We start from the raw sequence: 25,729 nt of genomic DNA on the forward strand, positions 1-25,729 counted from the left end.
AAACTGAGGACGCGGGGAGAAAGAAAGAATTGAAGGTTGATTGATTTGTTTTATTTTTCTTCGCCTTTCTGCCACTTTTGGTGACTCTCGAAGATGAAGATGAATGGTGATAAGATGAAAAGGATGAAGGGCGCCCGCAGGATTTCCTTTTGATTTGATTTTTTATTTTGATTTTAAAATTTTGGGAGCGTCAGCACTTAGGCTATTTTGCTCCCGTCACATTATACGGGGGCCAGCCCCTTATCATTACAAATAACAACTCTAGCGTTGCATAACTAAAAATGTTAAAATGTTCTGACTTCTGTTAAAAGCTGAGGCCGTAAACGGGCACTCAGCACACACAAGGACAACAAACAGGACAACACACACAAAATTATACTGGCCATAGTGCCAGTCGCCAGAGCCTCGTTAGTCTTTAGTCCAGAGTGCACTACGTGGAAGTGAGGTTGACTTTTGGGCGCCTACGTGGAAGATCACCCCTTACACCCCCGCAGGATTTCCTCTCAGGGGGCAGAGTCATAGAAACTTTTATTATTATGACTGCTAATATTATTGCTATTATTATTATTATTACTACTACTACTACTACTTATATATATAAATATAAATATATATATATATGTATATAAATATATATATATATATATTTATATATATTAGAAAGTACATACATTTATAATTTTCATATTCTGTATATCTATACATATTGCATAACTGTAAACGTAACATATTAATTCATGTAGGACAAAAAACTGTTTTTTATAGTAAGATATTAGACTGAAAGCTTAAATGTAACCTTACTTCAATAATAATAATACGGCCTGTAAGTCACAGAAAACAATATTTTTGCTATACAATATCTCTATAATGTCACCATTCGAATTACATTAACAGTTTCCAGAAATTTCAGGGGGGACATGTGCCTTCTCTCCCCTGCCACCCCCCCTCCATGGTGGCGCCCTTGGACAATCACAAACACAAAGGAACGACACAGCACGAGCTACACAGAGAATTATAATGGCTGTGAGTCTAGAGCCTCTTAACGTGAAAGAGAGGTTGACATTTTGATGTCTTCAGAATGTTTTCTAAAATGGACGCCCCTAGTTACACAAAGGTACTTTCGTGTCATGCATGACCTTTCGAGCAAATACTGTCAGTTTGTATCACATGGATTATACAAAGACCAACTCTAGAACGAAATCTTTCATTCTCTTAAATCTACCAACACCCGGGGTTGTGCTCCGACGTGGCAACAGCGCGAACTTCTGTCACCCGCCTAATTTCATGGCCGTGCGTATAGGGGTGACTTCATCCCTTGAAAATCTTCAATGGGAACAAGAGTCGAGTAACACTTTGTATGTTTTCCTTCTCCCCTTACCCTTGTCAAGCGTAAATTTCTACGTCTCATACTCTGGGAAATTATGCCCTCAGATTGTGGCAACACTGTCTTCAGCCCCGTAGCCTACCCCTTGCTACGGGCCTGTGATCGTGGATTTGGTCCCACTGTGTAGTTTTGTAAAAATAAAAAAATAATAAACAATCCCAGAGATTACGCTGAATATGCTGAGTAATTGTTGTCACGTTTTCCAAGATGCTTTGCGACAAAGACGTGCAAACAAGGGGTACCATATATTCGTGACGTAACGATAAGGTGAAAGAACGTTGTGTGCAATATACCAGATGTTCAACTGCTCAGTTACGAAACAACAGAAGATCGTTCCTCTGGGAACCTGCTTATTAGAGACGTCTGCCGTTGCTTACGTAAGCTAGATGGACAGATCAATTTTCTTACTTCTCCCTTAGGCTGCAAGAAGATACAAGAAGACAAAAAGTTACTAGCAATGGGTCATAATTGGCTGACATGACTAGGTGGCGTCAACTCAGCCATACCCTAGCTCTTTAATTGGATTTAAATTACTGTTGGTGATGTAATCAAAACGAGCGTGATCATTTGTAGATACCTGTGGTGGACTATGGCAAGGTCACAGCGAAATTAACGTCACTATTTGTTTGTGGGACCGTCTTTCTAGTATTCACTCATTGGGTTCATTTCACAGGATGATCCAAAAGTATGGAGACACCCGGAATAAAAGTTGAATTTGAATTTAAATTATTGGGTGCGTCAGCACTTAAAGGCTATTTTGCACCTGTCACGTTATACGGGGTCCAGCCCCTTAACTTATCAAAAACATATGTATATAAGAACACAATTGTACCATAACTGAAATAACTGTAATGTCGTTAACTAAAATATAAAAACATTCTGACTTTGGTTAAAAGCTGAGGCTGTAAGGGATACTCAGCACACATAAGGACAAAACACAGGACAATACACACACAGTTCTACGAAGATTATACTGGCAATAAGGCCAGTCGCCAGAGCCTCGTTTGTCTGCAACATGCAGTCCAGGGTGTACTACATGTAAGTGAGGTTGACAATTGGGTGTCCTTCGTGAAATGATCACTCCTTACACCCCTTAAAAGTATGAAGACACCAGAATGAAAGTTGAATGACATACTGCTCCCATATGCGTAGTTATGTAGGGGATAGGAGGGTTAGGCCTTCACAGAGTCTGGCATTATTCCCCCAAGTGCATGCGGCATATGCACAAAAATAATTAAGAAGGAAGAAACTGCACAAAAAAACTAGAAAATTCATCATGGAACTTTCTTAGAAAGAAGGAAGGAAGTTCAAATTATATTTTGATACAGACAGTATACAACAGAAGGTAGATGCAGTTGTATATAAGTTGAAGTCCATGCGTATTTTATGAACCATATGTACCATCGAGGGCCTCCTCGATGGCGCAGTGGTATCGTCGTCGCTTTGTAATCAAGGGGTCCCGGGTTCGATTGCTGGTGGGGCACATAGTGGGTCGGATCTTATTTTAAACTGTAGGTCCAGTCCCGATTTACTGTGCGTAAAGTGGACTTAAGACACCACCTTAATCACTCAATCCATGTACGGACAAGATTTCAAACAAAATATATCACCGTTATATCTCTTGGCATTCTACTTGGAGCGCAAAGTAAACAATGTTGTTGCATGGCTTGGTATTCAGTGTTAGCATAAATCGAGTCTTTCAACAATGCCTTCCTACAATTGAATTTTTCTGAACATGAAAATGAGATATGTGGAGACATGATCTTGTAATCAAGGGGTCTCTGGTTCGAAACCCGGTGGAGGCACATTGCACAGTGGTTCGGATCCCATTTAAAACTGTAGGTTCATTACCGATTAGCTTATATGTGCATAAAGTGAACTTACAAAATAACAATAACAATTCATTGTAGAGACTTGAAAAGAATAAGTTTTAATGGATGTTACGACCTTACTTATTTTGTAACTTTGCAATGCCGTGTTAAAAAGAAAAATTGATATAGTGTTACCTCAAGTCATTGTTAATGTCCGTGATACTACATGTTGTGACGCAAATATGAACGCGCCAATCAAGGCGTTGTTGAACTAATGTATTCACCTTTCTGTAACTATCTAATGAAGACAGCTCCCTTAAGACAACGGGCATTTATTATGATGTAAATATAGATTTGTCAATCAAAGATTATCCATGTTTGATGAACTAACCTAATTGTAATTAAATAATGGCGGAACATTAAAATTTGTATATTTCCAAAATGTAAGGAGAAAAAATGGATGACATGGGTCTCATGGTGAATTTTCATGGTGGTATCGTTTGGATTCTGTGTGAATAGCGTGTTGAATTGTTTGTTTTTCTAGTTTGAGATCTAATTAATTGAAGTTTGATTTGAGAATAATAGTTCTAGAGGTACAAGATTAAATCTCTCTATACATTTTACATTTGATATGTGAAAGAGAAAAGCGAAATAAAAACGCTTGTGATTTCCCAAGATGGCTCAGGATGTGAAGATTAATGAGGAAAATTTAATGCAAGCAATGAATGTGATTGTACCTGAACAGTTAGCGGAAATGGAAGTAAGTGATAAGACTTCTTTCAAAAGAGGTCGATCTAATGAAGAATGCACGGAACCTGAAGTGGAGAAAAACCCAAAAAATCCTAAAGTAAGTGCAAGTACAAAGGTTGGTGTTGCTAAATATAGAAATGAGGCATATGATATGTCTTTATATTATGAGGGACATCAAGGCCCATATATCGTGTTGGTGGACAGTACATTACCTGGATCACAGAGCTTGAATACGGTAAAATTAGCTTATAATTTGTGTAAGGAGAAGGTTGATGTTGAATTCGTTAAACAAAGTGGTTTGAAGCAGGCAAAATTGACATTTCGCACAGCATATGATGCAAATAAATTTGCTAAAAATGAATTCATCAAGGAAAAATACCATTTAGAAGCCAGAATTCCTAAAGGTCTTTTAGTGAGAGAAGGATTAATATATGGTGTACCTACCGACATCCCAGTAGACGAGATAATCGAAGACATTAGAGCTGAAGTTCCAATAATAAGGATGAAGAAAACTTTTTTCAATGAAGAGGGGGAAGTAAGGCAAGAACCTACTAAACTGATTAGTGTAACATTTCAATCTCAACAGTTACCAAAAGAAGTGAAGTTGTGGAGACAAATATTTGAAGTGAAGCCAAAAGTAAGATCTGTGATTTTATGCAAGAAATGTTTCCGTTTCTCACACACACAAACACAGTGTAAATCCTCTCCCGTGTGTTATAGATGCGGTCAAGCGGAACATGGAATCTGCAATGCCAGTCCTAAATGTATTAATTGCAAAGGAAACCACTTATCTACCGATAAGTCATGTGTCAGATGGGAGCAAGAGAGAGAAATACAAAGGCTGATTGCTTATAACAACATCTCCTATCAAGATGCAAGGAAACAAGTACTTTTTGGAATTGATCCACGAAATGAACAGCGAACATATGCGACCTCTGCTAAAGACATTCCTAAATTGCTAGAGATAAGAAAGGAATCAATAAATAAGGAAAGCCCTTGCACATCAGAAAGTCCTACTACGATCAGATTAAATTCTGTTACAGATTGGGAAAATAGAAGAAATGACACATATCTGAGTAACCTCTGTTGGAAGAAAGTGCCACCAGAATCTGACCGCCTCCTATCCCCTACATAACTACGCATATGGGAGCAGTATGTCATTCAACTTTCATTCTGGTGTCTTCATACTTTTAAGGGGTGTAAGGAGTGATCATTTCACGAAGGACACCCAATTGTCAACCTCACTTACATGCGTATAGGACACAGCCGTCTAACGCATGGTCACCTGCTCCAAGGGCTGGACCCTCCGTTGTGTCGTGCTTGTAATGTTATTTTAAGCATCCGACACATTCTCGTTGAATGTGTCGATCTTGCTTACCTCCGGCAGACTTTTAACCTTTCCGGCTGTTTGTCATCCCTCTTGGGTGATGACAGCAGTATTTTATCCCATGTTTTTAGGAAAGTTTTAAAAAACAACACGGGGAAAATTTTAGACTGCATTCTGCTTCACAATTGAGGAAAACAATTAAACCTGTTTTGATAAAGGGGCGTGATGCTGATCACATCACCCCCACTCACGACCGGATCAAGAAAGTGTGGGGCGTTACCCCCACACCCCCTATACGCCTTCATGGCGTGGTGCTATGCACAGGGGAACACTTTACTTTTACTTTTTTTTACTTTACTTTTTGATAAAGGACAAAAATAAACACAAGGATCCACAAATTGCGTCAACATCATCAGCAGTGGCTAATACAAGTGAACCTGTTAGCACAACGTGCTCCTCTAAGGAACAGGATAGAAAATCAGATTCGATTGGACGCCGGACAACAGCGGAGAGTCCTTCTCAGAAAGAATCGCTAGTAAATCTGCTACATCTAATAGCTGAACTTACCACAACAATTTCAGTGAGTGATGATTTATTATATATTAGGAAAATAATCTTAAAATGTAATGAAATTTCTGCACAAATTTTAAAACTAATTCAAGACTTACAAGATTTCGGGGACACCCCTTAATTTAAAACAACAATGTGTTACCAGCAAAGAAAATACTTGCCATTAATATTGATTGATTGATTGAATTAAAATTTGTGGGTGCGTCGGCACTTAAGGCCATTTCGCACCCTTCTATGTATACGGGGAAATGTCCCCTTATCTAAAATTCTGACTTAAAATTTAAAAAAGGGGTGTAGATAGCCCCTTGGAAAAAACTAAAAGTGCAAGGTTGTAAAGAGACCTGCACGAGACAAACACGACACATTAAAAAGTCAGAAAAAACAAACTAAAAACCTCCTTACAGACGGTGGAAGAGTCCAGCTCTTCGCAAAAACCTAAAAACATGGGATAAAATACTGCTGTCATCACCCAAGAGGGATGACAAACAGCCGGAAAGGTTAAAAGTCTGCCGGAGGTAAGCAAGATCGACACATTCAACGAGAATGTGTCGGATGCTTAAAATAACATTACAAGCACGACACAACGGAGGGTCCAGCCCTTGGAGCAGGTGACCATGCGTTAGACGGTTGTGTCCTATACGCATGCGGGTAAGAATAACTTCTTCTCGCCGAGAGGGACGGGATGAGGAACGCCAAGCATCTATGGTGGGCTTAATAGCGTGAAGCTTGTTCCCCGTTTCCGTATCCCACTCGGCCTGCCAAGTGTCAAGAAGGCGACAACGGAACACGTTCTGCAGGTCGCTAGCAGGCAAAAGGTGGACGAGAACATCGCCATCTGCATCAGCAGACTTGGCGGCAGCATCAGCTGCTTCGTTCCCCTGGATGCCCACGTGGCTAGGGACCCAACAGAAGTGTACATCCGCACTGGCTGATAAGGACACAAGCCGTCTGAATATGCGTTGCGCTACCGGATGCCGGGAATACGGCGAATCCAGGGTCTGCAACACGCTGGTCGAATCACAGCACACAAGGACTTTCTTCAGACCATTGACGTCTGCAAAGTCCAGTGCCTTTAGAATGGCGTATAACTCTGCCGTAAAGATGGAACACGCAGGATGAAGCGAGTAACTGGAACTTTGAGAGTCTAGGACGAAGGCGCAACCAACTGATTCCACTGTCTTGGACCCATCCGTGTAAAACACATTAAAATTGGGGCGCTTCGCACGAAGTTCTAAAAACCGTTGCTGGTATACAACCATTGGTGTTTCTGCTTTTGGAAGAGCAGTTAGAGAAAAATCGATGGAAGGTGCAGGAAACTCCCAGGTAGGGAGAGGCGGAATGAGTGGAGAGACGCCAGGAAGATCACTGTCAACACCAAGTGCTGACAGGATCTCGCGGTCACGCGAGAACATATCATCATTTATTTAAAATACACATTTTAAAATCTCCGAATTGTGACTGTGGTGATTTAAGGGGTGATGCTCATCATATTATTTTGGAATGTCCAATTCACTCAGAGAGAAGAAAGACTTTATACAAAACATTGTCAAAAATTAATGTTCCTTTCCCTATTAATATGACTTCAATGTTGTATGCTCCAGATATTAGAATTGGATATGTTATACTTGCTTTTTTGAGAAAAGCTGATATAAAATTATAATATATTTTTGTTACTGAATGAGTTAATGTAGTTATATAAAATTGTGTTTAAGAGCGTTTATGAATTTTGTGTGTAAAATTTATATTAAAAATGTATCTTATGTACTTATAATGTATGCTGGGCATAAACAGCCACCTGTAAGCTGTAAGTCCAATAAAGCTTAGTTGAGTTGAGTCCAAAATGTAAGATTTTATCAACGTTAAAGAAATAATTGTTAACTCAAATGAATATGTAAACTTTCTTTGTAAATTATTAATTGCCAAACTATGTATTTTTCAAATATCTTTCTGTTGTAACTTGGAATATTGTAATAAGAAATTACCTAAAGACAAGTGTTCGAGGCTGGAACTTTGGGTATAAATACGAAGGAGTTTGGTCCGTAAGGAGGTCTGTTCTGGTGTCAGTCTAGGTAGAAGTGAATAGGTGCAAGCCGCTCTTCTTTAAAGACCTAGACTGGCCAAATAGGAACGGTCTAATCTAGGAAGAAGTGAATAGGTGTATGCCGCTCTTCTGTAAAACCTAGGTTAGCCGAATGGGATGAAAGTTCCAATTTAGGAAGAAGTGAATAGGTGCAAGCCGCTCTTCTGTAAAAACCTAAATTGGCAATCTCGGGTGATAACTCCAAGTCTAGGAAGAAGTGAATAGGTGTATGCCGCTCTTCTGTAAAACCTAGGTTTGGGCCACCCTAGTTTGACCTTTCTAGTAAGTTCGAAATTATCTATTAACAATTGACCTCCAAGTTCCAGTTACGAGTTACCTAACCACTTGCCAGGCACGTATCCAGAGGGGGGGGCTCAGGGGGCTCGAGCCCCCTCCGAAATTTTTCGATTTACACGAGATAAAATGAGGTTTTTGGCTTGTGTGTGTGTGAAATAAAATATTGTGATAGAGCCCGGAAGTTCAGGCATTTATTTTCGTTAAAATAGGCAGGCAAAAAGGCATTTATAATGTGGTAAATAGGCACTAAAAATGAAAAAAGGCAAAATAAACCGAAAAAAGGCACATTTAGAAGTCGCTTACTTTTATCTATAATTTCTGGCAAAATGTTAAAATCTAAATTGGGAAGAGCATTTCAATTTTCTCCGTCTTCATTGCACATAACTACAAGGTGCTTTTTAAGTTCTCAACATTCATTGATAGTCGTCTGTCAGAGAGAATGTTTATCATAATAGAAAATGATCTTTCTACTTCGACAGAAGTTATTGGAGCATACATATAACAAGCTAATGTAGCTGGACTCATTTTGGTAACAGCATTTTCACCTTTTAGAATATCACATATTGTTTTCAATTGTTTCAAGTCCTCATTTGCACTCACTACCCGTTTGCACTTTTCCGCAACAGCTGACCCCTTTTCTCCTGGCACTTCCATCATCTGCTGCATAGATTCCTCGAAGATTTTCATGGATGCTATAATTGTAATTGTCTCTGGCAATGCACCATAATGTGAAAGTAAACTTGAATAGCACAGGAGTTTTTTCACTTCACGAATTGAAGCCGCTTCATTTTCTGGAAGAGCATCGATCACCTCACTGATTTTTTGAAGGTTGTTAGCATAATATATAGCTGCTGATATCCAGGTTCCCTATCTCGCCAAGACTGGTTGCTGAGGTAAACTAAGCTCAATCGCAACTTCCTGAAATTTTCGCGTTCGAAAGGGAGATTTCAGAAATATTTTCTTTGTGTTCGAAATCAACCTGTCCACTTCAGCAGTCAATCATGCACAAGAAATGTTAACCGAAAGGCAATATCCTGACTCAGCATGAAATACTATTTTCTCACACTTTTCTCCTTCAGCAATGTTGAAAGATGTATGAGTTCAATATTACTTAAATAAGGCGAAAATTATTCACATAATAAACGGAAGAAAAATAAATGCCAACAACGTTTTTTTGGAGAAAAATAATTTATATACACATTTTTTTTTAAAAAAAATGTCAAATTTCATTGAAAAAGGCAAAAAAAGGCATTATAATTAAAAATAGGCAGTGGGGTCCAAAATAGGCAAAATAGGCAAAATGAAAAGGCTTCCAAAACATTCGAAACAACATAAGAAACGTATATCCGGAAAAATGTTATCAATATATGCAGTAGATAAAAAGAGGCGTTTTGCCAAATTCCGGGCTCTAGTGATTATAATTTAAAGAGAGATATAATTATCGAGGAAAAGCGGAGAATGTTGTAGAACCTGAGGGATAACCCTGTTATATTAATATTGTATGTAAACTTTTCTTGCTCTTTCGGTGTTGTCGCAACGAACTTGAGCATTATTTAAAGATTTGTCAGCATTTGGAAGTTGCACAACAAAGCACTGTTGAAGGCAGCGCCATGAGTCGGGCGATTCTTTGGATTACTAATTCTCTGAAAAGCTCGAGAGGGAACGTTCTTGAATAGGAGGTGGAGTCGAACTACAAAACATTTTATGTGCGGAACATTCCAGAATATAATATGGATATAAATACGCGGATTCAATTTCACGGTTGGTCTGTACAACAGAATCATTCAATAAGACTTCACGAGTAAGTGTGACAGTCGATTAGTGATCCGTTAGTGTCCATTGACAGTTTTATAAGATGTGAGATTGGGGGGGGGGGAGAACTAGTGACCCATTTTGATGGAAAGTGCTGAAGTCGACCACTATTACAGGTTCGGGTCCAAAGCTGAAGACATTGCCGACAGTGTAGTGCTACTTTCGGGTCATGAGCCGAAGAGATCGAAGGTCTCTAAAGTAAATATTTCAGCAGCAACGGGCATTGGAGCATCATTAAAAAAAAAAAAAAAAAAAAAAAAGGAAATAAGCTGCACAGATCGACTGAAAATCTAAGTTCTGAGTGACGATTTATTAGTGGCCGGACCAAGTTTCCTGTATGCAGTCCGAGAGTTTCGTGGGTTAAAAAAGGACTTTTAAGTCAACTGTTTTGGAAAAACACTCAAACACTAACTACCACAAAGGGGCAGCCATGAAGGCCGAAAATTTTATGAATGTCGAGAAGAGAAAGCAAGAAGATGTTGCATCTGTAGAAATTTTAGCGGAAAAAGCAAGCTGGACCATGACTCCAAAACCAGGGTCTCTGGCATATACCGTGCCATTCTTTGTTCTACCAAGTGAACTACTTAGTCACCCTTGGCTTCGCTTGATCTTTTGCTGGCGCTGTAGAGCAGTGGCACGGTATGAATGGTGGAGTCTGCATTTTCCGCTAAAATTTCTGCATAGCACACACATCTCTTGTGTATGCCCAACCGTAAGATGTTGCCAGTTTAATTAACAAGCACAGAAAAGGGAGAATAAAACTAAGGGACATTCCCACAGGTTGACAAGATATTTTTCTTCCGTGGTCAACACGATCTGTCGTTTGAAGGTGACAATGAGATTGACCCACCACGTTTCACACCGAAGCTATACAAGCTATACGTGTCGCTTGAGGATTTCACAAATCGAACACAGGCTTGTGCAGCCTGTCGTGCCGCTACGGTATGAAAAGTTTCTGTTGATTGGGTCACTCATTGCAAACGACGTGTGTGTGCCTTCAGACTGAATTCTTCCTAAATCTTGAAGATCCAAGTCACAAGGATGGAAAATTAGGATTTTTGTCAAGGTTACGTTTCGAAGGCAGGCGACAACACCATAAAGGATCATATCCAAACCTGGAAGACACATTCGAATGGGCCCCTGTGGCTGAATGGTTAGCACATCGCGCTGCGACGCCAAGGGTCCCGGGTTCGAATCCCGCTCGGGCATGGTTGTTTGTGAATGTCCATTCATCAATTTCATCACTCATCCCCATCTTCGCAAATCAACCAAGAGGCACAAAACGCGAAGTAAAATAAAATAAATCAAATCAAAACATTCGAATGGATTGTCCATTGCATAACAGCTTCGTGAAACGAACACATACATATACTGAGATATTTTCGGCAAAAACACAACGTTCGTACTACATTGCAACAGAGGAGTCGAGTGATAAAAAATGTCCCGATATCATGTTCTGAAAGAAAAACAAACAGCAGCTTAAACAGTGGCAGATTGAGGAGACAGTTGCTCTTCATTTTTGGCCCCGCACTATGGCTTTTTAATGCTAACCTTTGTCTACCAAGAGAAAGTAAACTTTTCTTGACCCCCCGTCAAACTGGCCCGAGAAATGTGTGGTTGTTCTTCCCCTTTCCACCTCAATTGCAAAGAAACAAATGAAGAATTGACAAGGCTCGACCACTATTCATTGGAATTTCGTGATAACTGCCTCATGAGCAGTAGCGAAGCGTGGTGTCGCTGGAAGGGTAGGCACAGGCGTGTGAGTTCGTGTTGTTATGGGTGCGACTTTTTTAAAATATAAAAAATACAACCTTTAAAGTTATTTTTGAAAATGTAACAACATATTCTTGCATCTATCAACGAACGTGAATAGTAACTCTTGATGTGTGCTAACTCGTAAATCGTATTTCTTGATTATATTGTAATTTGATGCTTTAGATGTCATTCGAGTGGTGCCTCCCTGATGGCGCAGTGGTAACGTCGTCGCCTTGTATTCAAGGGGTCCTGGGTTCGATACGCGGTAGAGGCACATAGTGGTTCGGATCCCACTTTAAACTGTAGGTCCATTCCCGATTAGCCTTACTGTGCATAAAGTGGACTTGAAATACCAAATCAATCATTCGAGTGGCAGTCCTCATTGTTCCGATGCCCCTTCTTTCTTCCTATGCCCGGTAATAGGCTTTCATGCTTTCAATAATACAAGTCATTATTCCCCTTGCTCACTTCACGCTCACAACAATGAAAGTCACTCCCGGGCGGAGTGGTTAGCACATTGCGCTACGACACCAGGGGTCCTGGGTTCGAATCTCGGCCTGGGCATGGATGTTTCTGTGTCCATTCGTCAATTTCATCATATCAACACTCTTCCACATCTTCGCAAATTAGCCAAAAGTGGTACAAAAAGCGAAGTAAGAAAACAAATCAAACAACAATAAAAAAAATGAACGAAAAGGAAAAACAAGATAAAATATAATAATAAAACAACAACGCAACAGGAGTAAATCGAGAAATTAACGAAAACGCAGAACACTGTGATGGAAACATTTTTTCTGACCTCGGAAAAGTTATCTTTGCCTTTCTACCCTCACCTTCCCTTTCCCCTCGTTAGACACCCTGCGCTGGACAAGAAACAGTTTTGGTTTGAGTTGGTGTTTTAAGTCCACAGATGTTTTAATCGGGACTGGACCTTCAGTTTAAAGTGGGATCCGAACCACTATGTGCCTCCAACGGGTATCGAACCCGGTACCCCTTGATTACAAGGCGATGACGCTACTTCTGCGCCATCGGGGAAGCCCTGGACAAGAAACAGATGTGAAGCCCAGTTTGTACCGTGTGTTCAGCGTTGCCAACCTCCCAATCAGGAATCGTATGCTGATTAATCTCTTAAATTTTTCTAAATGCAACTAAATTGTGCTCGGATGACTTAGGTATTAAGTTCATATTATGCATCTATTTTGGGGGGCAGTTGTGATGTGAACATGCGTTGTTGATTAGTTAAACAAAATTGGTAACTTCCCCCATTAAATTAATTACAATGTTTTAACCAATATAATTGGTTTAATAACGCTTGAAAATGTTTGAGAAAATTCGACGACTACAAAAGGCGGTGGCTTGTTTTATCTGTGACCCCAACTTTCTAGCAATTTCCTTCAATAAAATGTTCCTCGTGAACTAAGTAAGGAAAAATAAAGAAAATATTAAAAGAAGACGGTGGACCAGATCTGGCTGGATCGGCATGCTACTACCTCTTTTTTGAAACAAATAAGATCTGCGATTTTTTTAAAATTTATTTTTGCAAAATATATTCCTCTGAATTCAATTTATCTGTCTCCCAGGCGCATGTCTATAGATGATGCTATATTTTACCATTATCCCATACACAGGGTGCTAGGTGCCAACGAAGTTCAAATTGTACTACGTTCAGAGGCCTGCACAAGACCTGGAGCAGACCCGTTCGCGAGACATCGCTCCTGAAATGCCATGCAACCTGCGCAACACCCTCGCTTGAGCAGCTTGTATGCCCACCTGCACAGATCGTTCCTGGCAGGCATTGTAGACCCGGCGGGTACCCGCAATCTTACGATACCTAGTAGGTCTCAGTTCGTTCTTTCCATCAACTGCAGACCCCTCCTTCTGCATGACGTAGTTGCTTCGAGTAGGAACTCCACCGGTCGCACACCTGTCTGCAAGTGTTGCCAACTGCAATAGATTTCCACTACTTAGGAAGGGAACTGAAAGCCACATCGCCAATGAAATGAGATTTCAGAATGTTGCTAGTTTTGCCCCCCCCCCCCTACACATTGAAATAGGTTTTCCGTGGTATAGGCTCCATAAGAATATGTCGTAAACAACCAATAATCCAGGGCACTGCTGGAACATGTCACGTTCGACGCCGAGGTCGCGAGTATAGCAACACACTGTTCTACTGCGAACACCAGACCCGTAGCCAGACAGGGTCCAGGGGCATTGCCGTTATCCTCCTCCCCCCCCCCTTTCTGAAATTTGGTAAACTACTTTGTAAAATTTGTTTGCAGCGACGAGTGAAAATGTAGACTGTAGAAATTATTTTACTCAAAACTTGATAAAGGTTAAATTCACAGAATACAAAGAACAGATAGGCGTAAAATGATTTCATTTGATTTACGAGCCGAAGTAAAAGTAGCAGGTAGTAATTAGAATATTTTCTCTCGGCTTCAGCTATGAATGGGAAGATATTGAAAATATATTGTAAGTATTTGAACAATATTTCTAGATTTTCTGTGTCCTATATTAACTTAATGATTAGACTACACACATATATAATTTACTTTCATATAATACTATTAAACCTTTGAAAATGGACTTGGTTTATGAAGCCCTCCCTGATAACCCATGAGACCCCCCCCCCCGCCAACCAATTCTGACTACGGGCCTGCAGAGGCGCGACCACGAATTTTCTTTTGGAGGGGCAAGTACCTGGATAAACATGCCAACAATAACAATAATAGTAATAAAGTAACATCAAAGGCATTATTATTCTCATAAATCATGCAAAAAGGGGGTGGGTAGAAGTCGGTTCTAACGCATTTGTGTTGAAACAAAGAATTTGAAACATTTTTTTTCAACACCTTAATTTCACATTAGCTAATAATGGAAAACAAGCACACAAACTGTTTTTGAAAGAAAGGAAGTGCATGAAAAATGCTTTCCGAATGTTCATATGGCATGTAAAATTTTCATGTAAAATATTTTCTTTTCACGTATGAAACATGAATTTGAATTTGAATTTAAAATTTTGGGTGCGTCAACACTAAGGCTATTTTGCACCCGTCACATTATACGGGGTCCAGCCCCTTATCGTTACACATAACTCTAACGTTGCAGAACTAAAATCATAAAATATTAAAATCTTCTGACTTTCGTTAAAAGCTGAGGCTGTAAAGGAGCACTCGCACGGATAAGGACAAAACACAGGACAACACAAAAAAATTATACTGGCCATGGGGCCAGTCGCCAGAGCCTCGTTATTCTACAGTCCAGGGTGTACTACGTGGAAGACATATGAAACATGGAGCGACGTAAAATAAGAAAATATGCAACATGTTAACACTAAATTGTGTACGTATTCAAAGTTTCTTTAATGCATATTTAAATGCATTACATAATCAATTAATCAATCTAATAACAAACCAACATTGATAGCAATGTTGGCATTGGGCCGCCATGGCATTCTCTGTTTTAAAAAAGTTTTTCATTTAGATCGTTCGGCTCCCAGGGCCGACCTCAGCTACCCCCTAGCTACGGCATTGAACTTGATTTGACTGTATAATATACTTTAATATATTTCTACTGTCATAAAATTTGAAATCAGGGGAGCAATTGCCCCTCTGTTCCCCTCTGCAGGTGCCCTTTGTCGTCTGGAAGGAATAATACAACAAATATATGAAAACTAATTCCATCTTGAGTAGCCTTTATCCTAGTTTTTCTTGTACTTTAATGTTTGCCCCCCTTGCCCCCTGTGGTTGCGCCATTGCGTGCCTGGTTAAGACACCATGTAATGAAAAACAATTAGTTTTCGATGAGGAGTTTTTTGTTTGCCCGATCATTCATTTAAATAAATGAAGCTGTAATATTGCGTGCATTTCCTGGCAATAAGATAAAAACTGCTTACAATGAACTGAAATCGTTAAGTATTTACTGTAAATTCTCCTTAAATCAGAGAGCTCCTCCTAGGACTTCGTAGGATTTAGGAGCTACATAAGTAGGCAACACTGGCTGTAGCTGTCCACGTGGTGAAGAAACGCCTGGAGCGACACGCTGCCGGAGGGCTGTTTCCTTCCAGCAGGTTTTGCATACGCCCGGGTCTTGTTGAATGCCCAGGTACCTTGTAAGCGCAGAGCGCCTGGAAGACGAAGAACCCGGGTAAAGACGCAAGTCGACTCGTTGCCGTGGGCAGGCGAGCAGGTAAACCTGTTCTCACGGGGCAAGAAGCACGGCTAGGCAAAAGCTACACTTTGCAGCACTCTGACTACGTTTAGCACAATTATGCTAGGGTTGACATCACTACATGAGGCCGGACTCACTGTGTCCATTTGCTATGAGGTCCATTTCGGGCGAACGCACACCTGAAATTATGCTTTCCCGCATGAATCCAATAGAATGTTATGGGACCAGCTGACGCCCTCGGAGAAGTGGATCGACATGCGACGATAAAGCCTCTGTCAGGGATGGAAATTTGTTTAAATTATCGTAAGGCCTAGAATTTCAGTTTTCTTTCAATAAGGCGTCGTTTAATGAAATTATAAGTAATAAAATAATCCGTAATAGCCAAATATATTAGGGTAGGCCCGGCCACCGGGCCTCTTATGAAGCTTCGCCACTGCAAGAGTGGTAGTTCTTGTTAGGATTGTTTGTGGCAAAAAACCACTAAGCAGATTGTAAAAATAGAACGAAATGAACAAAAATCTAGATCGAAGGCATGTTTTTTTGAGGGGGAGGTGTAGATGATAGCGTCTAGCAGAATAATTGTCGTACTGATGGCCGGTAACACTTTTCATTGATTGATTGATTAAATTGTTTTATTTTACTTCGTTTCTTGTGCCACTTTTGGCTAATTTGCGAAGATAGGGATTAGTGATGAAATTGATGAATGGACACTCACAAACATCCATGCCCAGGCCGGGATTCGAACCCAGGACCCCTGGCGTCGTAGCACGATGTGCTAACCATTCCTCCACGGGGGCAACACTTTTGAAAAAGTCACGCCACGCCACTGGTGAGAACTAAAACTCAACACTGGGAAGATCCAACACAGAGAAAACACAACCTGTGTCTGGTTCTAAGCGCCAGAACCTCGACAGTCTGCGAGAGGAAGCAAGTTGACACTTGATTATCTTCTAAGAATGACACACTCGAATTCCAGTTACTTCAAATGAAGCACAAAGGTACGTACGTGCGTTTACCAGTGCATCCAAAGGTCAGAATTAGGTGTCGGTAGATCTGGAGAACGTTTCAGCTCTTTATGCACCATTGTGTGAAGAAAACAATGGAAAGAAAGCAATTGCTTTTGTGTGGACTGTTGGTATGCGAATCGCTGTGTCCATTACGAAACCCGAGCTTGGTCGTTGCAAGTATACTGATAAGAAAATGACATCGGACGGTTATTATCAAACTGGGACAAAAGAGAAACATATGATAGATAAAGACATTTCCTTGGGTAGACCTCCAATACTTGTCCATATATTGTTTCAATAGTTATCATTCTTTCCAGTGGCGAAGCGTCCTATGAGGCCAGGAGGCCGGACCTACCCACGCCATTACTCTTTTAAAGGTGTATTTACGTATTTCGTCAAAACATATGTAATGCAATGGAAAAGTTTGGAATTTTCATTTATGATAATTACAAAAAAATTCTAACCCTGTCCAGTATACGAACTTTCCACGGAGTGAGGCACATTTGCTGGGGCCTCTTCTCTTCACATTCTGTCCTACTAGTCCTACGGTCGCATATGCGGGAAGTCTAATCTTACGAGTAATGTACGTATCCTTATAACGTGCTCGTGAGGCCGGCCTCGCGGTGTTACCCACTAGGACGAACAGAATATCAGCAACACTGCATTTCCGCCAGGGTTGGAAATTTGTGGTGTACCAGCATTTTTTATAAACATTAGCCTGTGTTCGTGCAGAGAGATTTCTATTTCATTGTACATTCTCCATATTTTGTACGAAACTTAGGTTTCCCTTCCTTTCATCGACAAGTGTAAGTGAAATTGAAAATTACGGAGTACTGTAGTTCTGACTTCGTTTTCTGGTCAGAGTGCTGATGGTCTTGTCGATTCACCCAACACCGTAGCGTAAACAGAATGTCTAAAGAACTTATATTTGTAAAGTAAGTCTTCATACCAAATTATGTAAATTAAAATGCTAGCTACGCCTTATATTTACAAAGTAGTTTTACTTTCACTGGAAATAGAATAATTTATTTTTATCGTGAACGGGGATTCCCTCGCTTGTTCCCTGTCTGTGAAAACTTGCCTTCTGCTCAGGACGCTACAAGGGAGAGTGGCTCGGACCGCGAGGTTCCGGGCGGTAGAGCTTTGTTTGTGATTCGTGTCATGTGCAGCGATCATATTTATGCAAGAAAGTGCTGGACTAAAATGCAAGAACAATCCAGTTCTTAATTGAGAAAGTTAGATACCTGGAAAGAAAGGTACAAACGGAGAGAGAGAGAGAGAGAGACAGAGAGACAGAAAGAAAGAAACGGGGAGGGGAGAGAGGAAAATGTGAAACAAAGAGAAGATCCGAAATGCGTTGGGTTAATTGAGTTAGGTTATTCTTCTTCATTTTTCTGGATTCTTTTTGACTAATCGACACGATGAGGATGAGTGATGATAAGATTAAATTGATGAAGGAACATTCACAAATGTCCAGGCCAGGATTCGAACCCGAGACCCATCACGTCGTAGACACGTCGTTAGACTGTGCTAACCATTTGGCCACGGTGTTCGGCGAAATGCTTGAGTTATTTGACCACCAATGATATGGTAGAATTGCGGATGGAGATATGCGTACACCAACGGCAAAAGTAATAGTATTTTCATTCAGCCTGTTTTCCACAGGGTGATGTCATGCATTGAAATATTAACATCTGCTTGGTATAAAAATAATTCCTTCCCTTAAATCAACACAAGATGTAGAGTAAAAAAGAATAAAAGTAGTGATGGACAATTTGTTTACTATTATCTTTGCCATCTGTACAATATAACGGTCAAATATTGAGTGACAAGTAATTAATCTAATTGCCCGTTAGTAGGAATTAATTGCAATTGGTATTATTAATATCCGTCGCGAATACAGGTGTCTAGCGAACTGCCTTAGCCAGCACTAGCTTGCTCAACCACCGTTTTTCGCACGAATTCGGATTTACATGCATTCTTATGGGAATAACAAGAAAAATGCAACTTCTAAACCAATGGACCGAATAGGATGAGATTTTAACCAGCGGAAGAACACATCATGAAAGTACTGATTCCAAGATTTGAGCCTAATCAGAACAGAACTACGGGAGTTATGAATTATTAAAGATTCATCGCTGAATTGAAAGGGAGAAGCTACCCTACTGAGATGCCTTTGCTGCTTTTCGTGACTGACTACAATGGAGGAAGAGTTAGCCTAATCTCTGCGCGAGGGGCTGCTACCAAAGGTTAAGGACCGGAGTGAGCATTGACCAGGATAGGAGGACAACGGTCAAAGCACCAGAAACAATAAACAAGCACCTGATCATAGAGGGTAGCGCGTCACTACGTTCAAATCTGGAATAAAAGGGATGATTTGAAACAGTTTTACACAGTTTGCCTACAATCGCCACCGGAGTGTGAGCTACGCGCGACCGAGCTGCGAGTTGCAAGCAGACTCGAGGTCTGGATTTGTTTTTCCTCGAGTGAGTGTTTCAGAGCCATGGAGTAGAGCAGAATAGAACCAGGGGGTCGTTTCTCCCCCTTGCCGTCAACGCATCCGTGCACATACGTGTGGTTATGTGAGAATAACGCCAGACACGTCCACCCGTGTCAATCGTCCGAAACAACGTCCAAAGTAGTGAAAGTTAATAACATTTGATATCCATGTGAAACCGCGAATGGCTCATCGCGTATGTTCGTCTCATCGCCCAAGTCACGTATCTGTACTTACGAGTGACCGCGAAGAACTGACCTATTATTGCGCAAGTTGTCGTATGGAGTCGACAGTGAACGAGTGAAGCCAGGATCCGATGAGGCCAGATGGAGCTGCCGACTGATCCACTTTCGCCAACCAGGATAACCGCGAGGTGCAACAATGGAGCGTGGAGGCCTTCCAAAACTGTAGGACCACTTTCACCCAACCCAGGTCAGAGGGAATGCAGCGAAGGTAAGATCCACCCATGTGCGTGTGTGAGAAAGATGACGACTATCTACCGCGAATCTGCGTAAATCAAATCATTGCTTAACTTAAATCAGCGCTATGGCATCCCTAGGCATCGGTATTCCGGCGGAAGTAATCAATGTTAAAGATGAGAGTTTATGTTAGCCGCAAACGACAGTTCATGAAATATATTTATACCTTCAGAAAAGATAGAAGGGGTTCGCACAAGGAACAATTATTCACTTTATGCTTAAAATCCTAAACGATAAATTGTAAAAGGCAATGTAGCCAGACATAACAAGAGTATGGTCAAAGTAGTAATTAATCTAACCTTTGTAATTGTCATATTGTCGCCATATGCCATGGAATGAGAGTATGAATGTGAGATCGAGTGAAAGAGGGCAAGATGTAATGTCTATTTATCTGTGCTTTAATATATGTGTATATTCAGAAACACCGTAGTATTATGTAACGTCATTTCAGGTATTTAAAATCAAATCCTCCTAGGTTTATTCTCGGTAACTCCGACTGTTAGGCACTTATCCTGACCGTATTATATTTGATGTAATGTTTAATTCGCCCAGCAGGTGAGGCGAGAGATTCTTCGTTGTTGCGTTGCTAAGCTCAGTTCAGTTGAGTTAATTGAGTTAATTAGTTTTATTATTAAATTAGCAGCCCGTGACAACAATTGTAGATTTGCAATGTCATGGTCCAAAGTAACGAAAAAAAATCAACTCATCGATGGTCATAAAACTAAAATTACTCAGTGTTGCAGATATCTGGAACCTGCCTCTCCCCAGAAACAAACTATCTATTTATGCATGGACAAAATCGATATTCTTGAACAATATATAGCTTTTTAATTGTTGTTTTAAGTCCGCTTTATGCACAGAAAGGCTAATCGGGACTGGATCTGCAGTTTAAAGTGGGATCCGAACCCCTGTGCCATGTGCCTCCGCCGGGTATCGAACACAGAACCCCTTGATTACAAGGCAACGACGTCATCATCAAATTGATGATCTTTCTTGGACAATCTGAAAAATCGTCAATGTTATTTTTGTATATTTTTAGAGGTTACAATTAAAATATTTCAGAATTCGAAGGGGAGGGCACGGTCCCACCCTTGGGTGCGACACTGGTTGGTAAGTCAGAGAAAGATGGAAATAGAAAAAAAAAAGTTTTGTTATTGATGAAAGGACAATCACAAACACACGGAACACAGAACAAGCCCCACAGAGGAAAATATTGGAAGTCAGTTCAAACGCCAGAGCCTCGCTAGCCTTCAAAATGCAGTCCAGAGCGTACTACATTGAAGGGAGATTGACAATGAGGTGCTGTAGATAGGGTCACCCTTTACACTCCAGAAAAAGAAATGGGTATAGAAATAGTGTAAGGAACGTGAAATGAACAATATGAAATAAAGAAGTCTGCAAGAAGAGAGAATGACAAAGATAGAAACCTAAAAAGAGAAAAAGAGGAAGTTGGGAATAGAGAATTCACGACAATTGATAATATTTCTTCCAGGTTGGAGTCCAGTCGAACAAAATTCTTAGGTGACCTCACTCTTGTAAGATGACGCTGCAATTATTACATCACCAGGACCGGAAGTCACGTGAGTCTTAAGGCACGATATTGTTTCAGTAATGAACATGGGAACTCAATGCTAGTTCCTATGTTTTGCACTCAGTAATGAAGATGTGGGAATCTCGTTGTCACGATAGCATCCGATTCTTGCAAAAGATGCTGAGTTGAAGGTCAATGCTATGAGGGTCCGTCTTGCTTGGACAATAACACAGCAGTGGCATTGGATACGTTGCAAAGTATAATTTCACCACTACCTTGGCAATGATGTGATGCAGTAAACCCAGAGAAAAATACGGACATTGCAATTGTGCGAAAGTAAAAAAAAAATGATTAGGTTTTTCCACCACTACATTGCCATGAATTTTGAGTAGTTTCTTTTATTTTTCTTGTGCCAGGTTTTGAATGGATGATTTGATTTATTTTACTGAGCGTTTCTGCCACTTTCGACTAATCGCGAAGCTGAGGATAAATGATGCAATCACAAGCATATATGGGGCCTCCCCGATGGCGCAGTGGTAGCGTCGTCGCTTTGTAATTAAGGGGTCCCGGGTTCGATACCCGGTGGAGGGACAAGTGGTTTGGATCCCACTTTAAACTGGAGGTCCAGTCCCGATTAGAATTCCTGTGTATAAAGCGGACTTAAAATCAATTAAGCTCAATTAAAACCAACATATACGGACGACACAACGTAATTCCGACAGAGGATTATACCAGATGCAGGTCTAGGCGTCAGTGACGGCGCTACAGGGGGCTGAAGCCCCCTCTGTACCCCACCCCGATTTTTATAGTACGGTTCGCCAGAAAATAAGAAAAACTAGAAATTTCCTTACATAATAGTTTTCATTATAAGACTTCCATTGGGGCAAGGGAATTACAGTGTTGAAATTCATTTCCTACTTCAGTAAAATCCCAAAATTGATATATTACGACGTGTTCCAAAATCATACGGGGTGGCAGCTGAAGATTTGCCTGGATCAACAATGGACACTGATCATTTGATACTAAGTAATTGTCCAATCATGAGTCGTAAAACGTGCTACAGAATTGACATGTTCCCTCTATGAATCCTATCACTATTATTGACAAGTGTAGAAAGCGAATTTAGCGAGTATTAGAACGTTCAACATATAACGAACCCTGAAGTTTCTTTTCTGTTTGTTAGTTTCTCATTCGAGCACCGGCAACCATGAGTGTTGGCGATGTTCTCCAATTCGTTTCATTGTTATATCTATCATTATCGCTGCAAATATCCGAGAGGGAGAAATACAAAGTTAAGGAATCAAAAGAGTACACAAACTACCTATTTCTTAAATGCTAAGAATTAGAAAGAATAAAATTCGGCCTCCTTACCCCGGTAGTCTAGCGGTAACACTACTGCCTTGTAATGAAAGGGACCATGGTTCGATCCGCAGATGCACACTTCATACAAGTGGCCCAGATTACACTATAAGCTGTAGGTCTCGTTCCGATTAGTCTCTGTGCATATATTGAACCTTAATACAAAATCCAACCAACTAGGCAGGTGGAAAAATTAGCAGCTTTGCAAATTTTGGGCCTACTGTATATGTTAATTAATTATTTGTTAGGTTAGAAAATAATTTCTGCAGTACTGCTTAAGAGCCAATTTCCGTGCAGGGGAATCAAACTTTAAAGAACATCTAAAACTATCAATCCAATTCTAATCATCCTTTATGCGTGATATATTGTGAGATAAAAATATAACCTTCAACAGTTATTTTCACTGATCATATATCAAAATGTCCAATGAAGCAGTTGAAATTGTATTTATTACTTTATGTGAACTTTTTTGTGTCCTAGAGGGGGCGAAAGGATGGCATTGGTTGATGTCTACTTTATTTAACCTGACTGAGCGTGGCAATGAGCTCGCAGTCTATCGCAACACACTGTAACGTTTTTTCAGTGCGTTAAAGACAGTGGGCGGCATTATTGGATTTGGTTTTAATTTTGTTATCTCTATTCCACGTAGTACACCCTGGACTGCATTTTGCAAACTAACGAGGCTCTGCCGTCTGGACTCTCAACCAGTATAATCCTCTATGGTTGATTGATTGAATTTAAAAAATTTGGTGCGTCAGCACTTAGGGTATTTTGCACTCGTCACATTATATGGAGTCCAGCCACTTACCATAACTAAAATAGCATAATCACAGTGTCGTGTTACTAAATATTAAAATATTCTGACTTTCGTTAAAAGCTGAGGCTGTAAAGGGGTACTCAGCACACATAAGAACAAAAAAACACAGAATTATACTGGCCAAAAGGCCAGTCGCCAGAGCCTCGTTAGTCTGCAAAATGCAGTCCAGGGTGTACTACGTGGAAGGATCATACCTAACACCCCTATAATCATCTACGGGCTTTGTGCTGTGGGCTGTTTGTATTGTCACCATTCATACTCGCATTCGCCATTAGCCAATGGCAAAAAGCCAAGTAAATTAAGGTAAATCAATGAAAGCAAAGCAACATACCTGTAATGACCAGGTGGCACAACAAGTCCTCTCTCGCCTGTTTACGTTCCACAACTAGGTCGGTATGGATATTGCTCAAACACTCTCCTGCAAAAGTATTCTGTTACGTGACAATAAATGCCGATAGATCCATGGCCTTGGGCTTCGAGCGGATGTTGTACGACATGTAATTCAGAAGAAGAGTTGGGAAAGGATTGAAAAAAAAAACGGAAACCGGCTGTTGGTGAAACTAACTGGCAACAGAAAATGCCCACCTGAAGTCTGTTGACTTTTTAATGAGCGGCAGCTCTTAAACCATTTGCATACTATACATGCAACATTTTCAAGTAACAGTGGGCTGGATTGAAATTAGCTTACTCGAGAACTAAAAGCAAACGGCACTAACGGCAAAAAGCTGACATACCTCTGGTAAATGTGAAACTGTCCTTCATAGATTGGTTGGTTTTGTATTACTTCGCTTTTACGCCACCCTTGGCTAATCGCCAAGCCGGGGACGAACGGGTGTAAGATTGGTTGATTGATTGATTTTTAAATTATGGCTACGCCAGCACGTAGGCTATTTCTGCCCGACACACAAATCCCGGATAAGCCCCTCAACTAACACAATAGTGAGGACAGGAGCAAATCAATATAATACGTATAATGTATGTTCAAGAACTTTCTCACTCAATTCCTAAGCCTTAACAAGCATTTACGGGATGTACTACGTGAAGATGAGGTTGAGTCTCGGGTGCCTTCTACAAAGGTCACTCCTTACACCCCTCTCCCCAGCCTTTCGTAAACAGTAACGTGCTCCATCTATTGTATTGGTTAATTTATTTCGTTTATGTTACTTCGCCTTTCCGCCACATTATACACACACATATATATATATGTATATAGTATGCATTGTTCCTCAGACCACGGTTCGCCCCTGGAATATATGAGTATATGCAGCCATGCAGGTCAGGCTCAAAATTTGCACTAATGACTTTCGACAAACAAAATATATGACTTTTTGATTTATTTTACTTCGCTTTTTGTGCCACTTTTGGCTAATTTGCGAAGATGGAGATGAGTGATGACATGATGTTGATGAATGGACACTCGCAAACATCCACGCCCTGGCCGGGACTCGAACCCGGGACCCCTAGCGTTGTAGCGCGATGTGCTAACCACTCCGCCACTGGGCCCGCTACATGAATTTCTATGAAGCAAGTAGATAATGGATTGATTGATTTGTTTTATTTTACTTTTCTGTAAATTTTGACTAATCGCGAATAAGACTATGAATTGTGATAGGATGAAGTGCATGAAAAGACAATCGCAAACACAAATGAAATGTACAGCATGCAACACGGGATTATACTGGCCAAGGATCTAGACGTCAGAGCCTCGTTAGTCGGTAAAATGCAGTTCAGGGTGTACTACGTGGAGGGAGGTTGACATTTGGAGCTTGCGGCAACACCTATGTTAGGAGAACGTTGAGTTGCTTGATTTAGTTTGTTTAACGTCGTATTTCTTCCACTTTGGCTAATCGCGACAATGAGGATGAATAGCGAGCGATAAGATTAGATGGATGAAGGAAACATACAGGGACAATACAACACGAGTCACACGGAAGGTTGTACTGGTTGCGAGTTCAAGCACCAGAGTCCCGTTGGCCTGCAACATTGCAGTTACCGTGTGTAGGAAGCGCTGGTTGTGCGTGGATAAATCATTTCTCGATACAATTTCTGACTACCATGCGAGAGACCCGGCTTCGATCCACCT

At 40.6% G+C, this 25,729-nt stretch overlaps 1 protein-coding gene across 2 annotated transcripts in view; it reads right to left on the reverse strand.

Moving 5' to 3' along the window:
• Positions 1–24,072, reverse strand: part of LOC145996390 (carcinine transporter-like) — a 69,568-nt gene extending 45,496 nt beyond the window's left edge. The window contains exon 1 of one of the 2 annotated variants that reach the window (XM_083132822.1): positions 23,978–24,072. The gene's annotated coding sequence lies outside the window, so the exon portion shown is untranslated. Of the gene's footprint in view, positions 1–16,962; positions 17,011–23,977 lie in introns of those variants that run through there. The other variant, XM_083132824.1, reaches the window with a different exon arrangement.
• Between the last annotated feature and the right edge of the window lie 1,657 nt (positions 24,073–25,729).

The sequence above is a fragment of the Lepisma saccharinum genome, chromosome 12, assembly GCF_977018435.1.
Source record: "Lepisma saccharinum chromosome 12, izLepSacc3.1, whole genome shotgun sequence".
NCBI lineage: Eukaryota > Metazoa > Arthropoda > Insecta > Zygentoma > Lepismatidae > Lepisma > Lepisma saccharinum.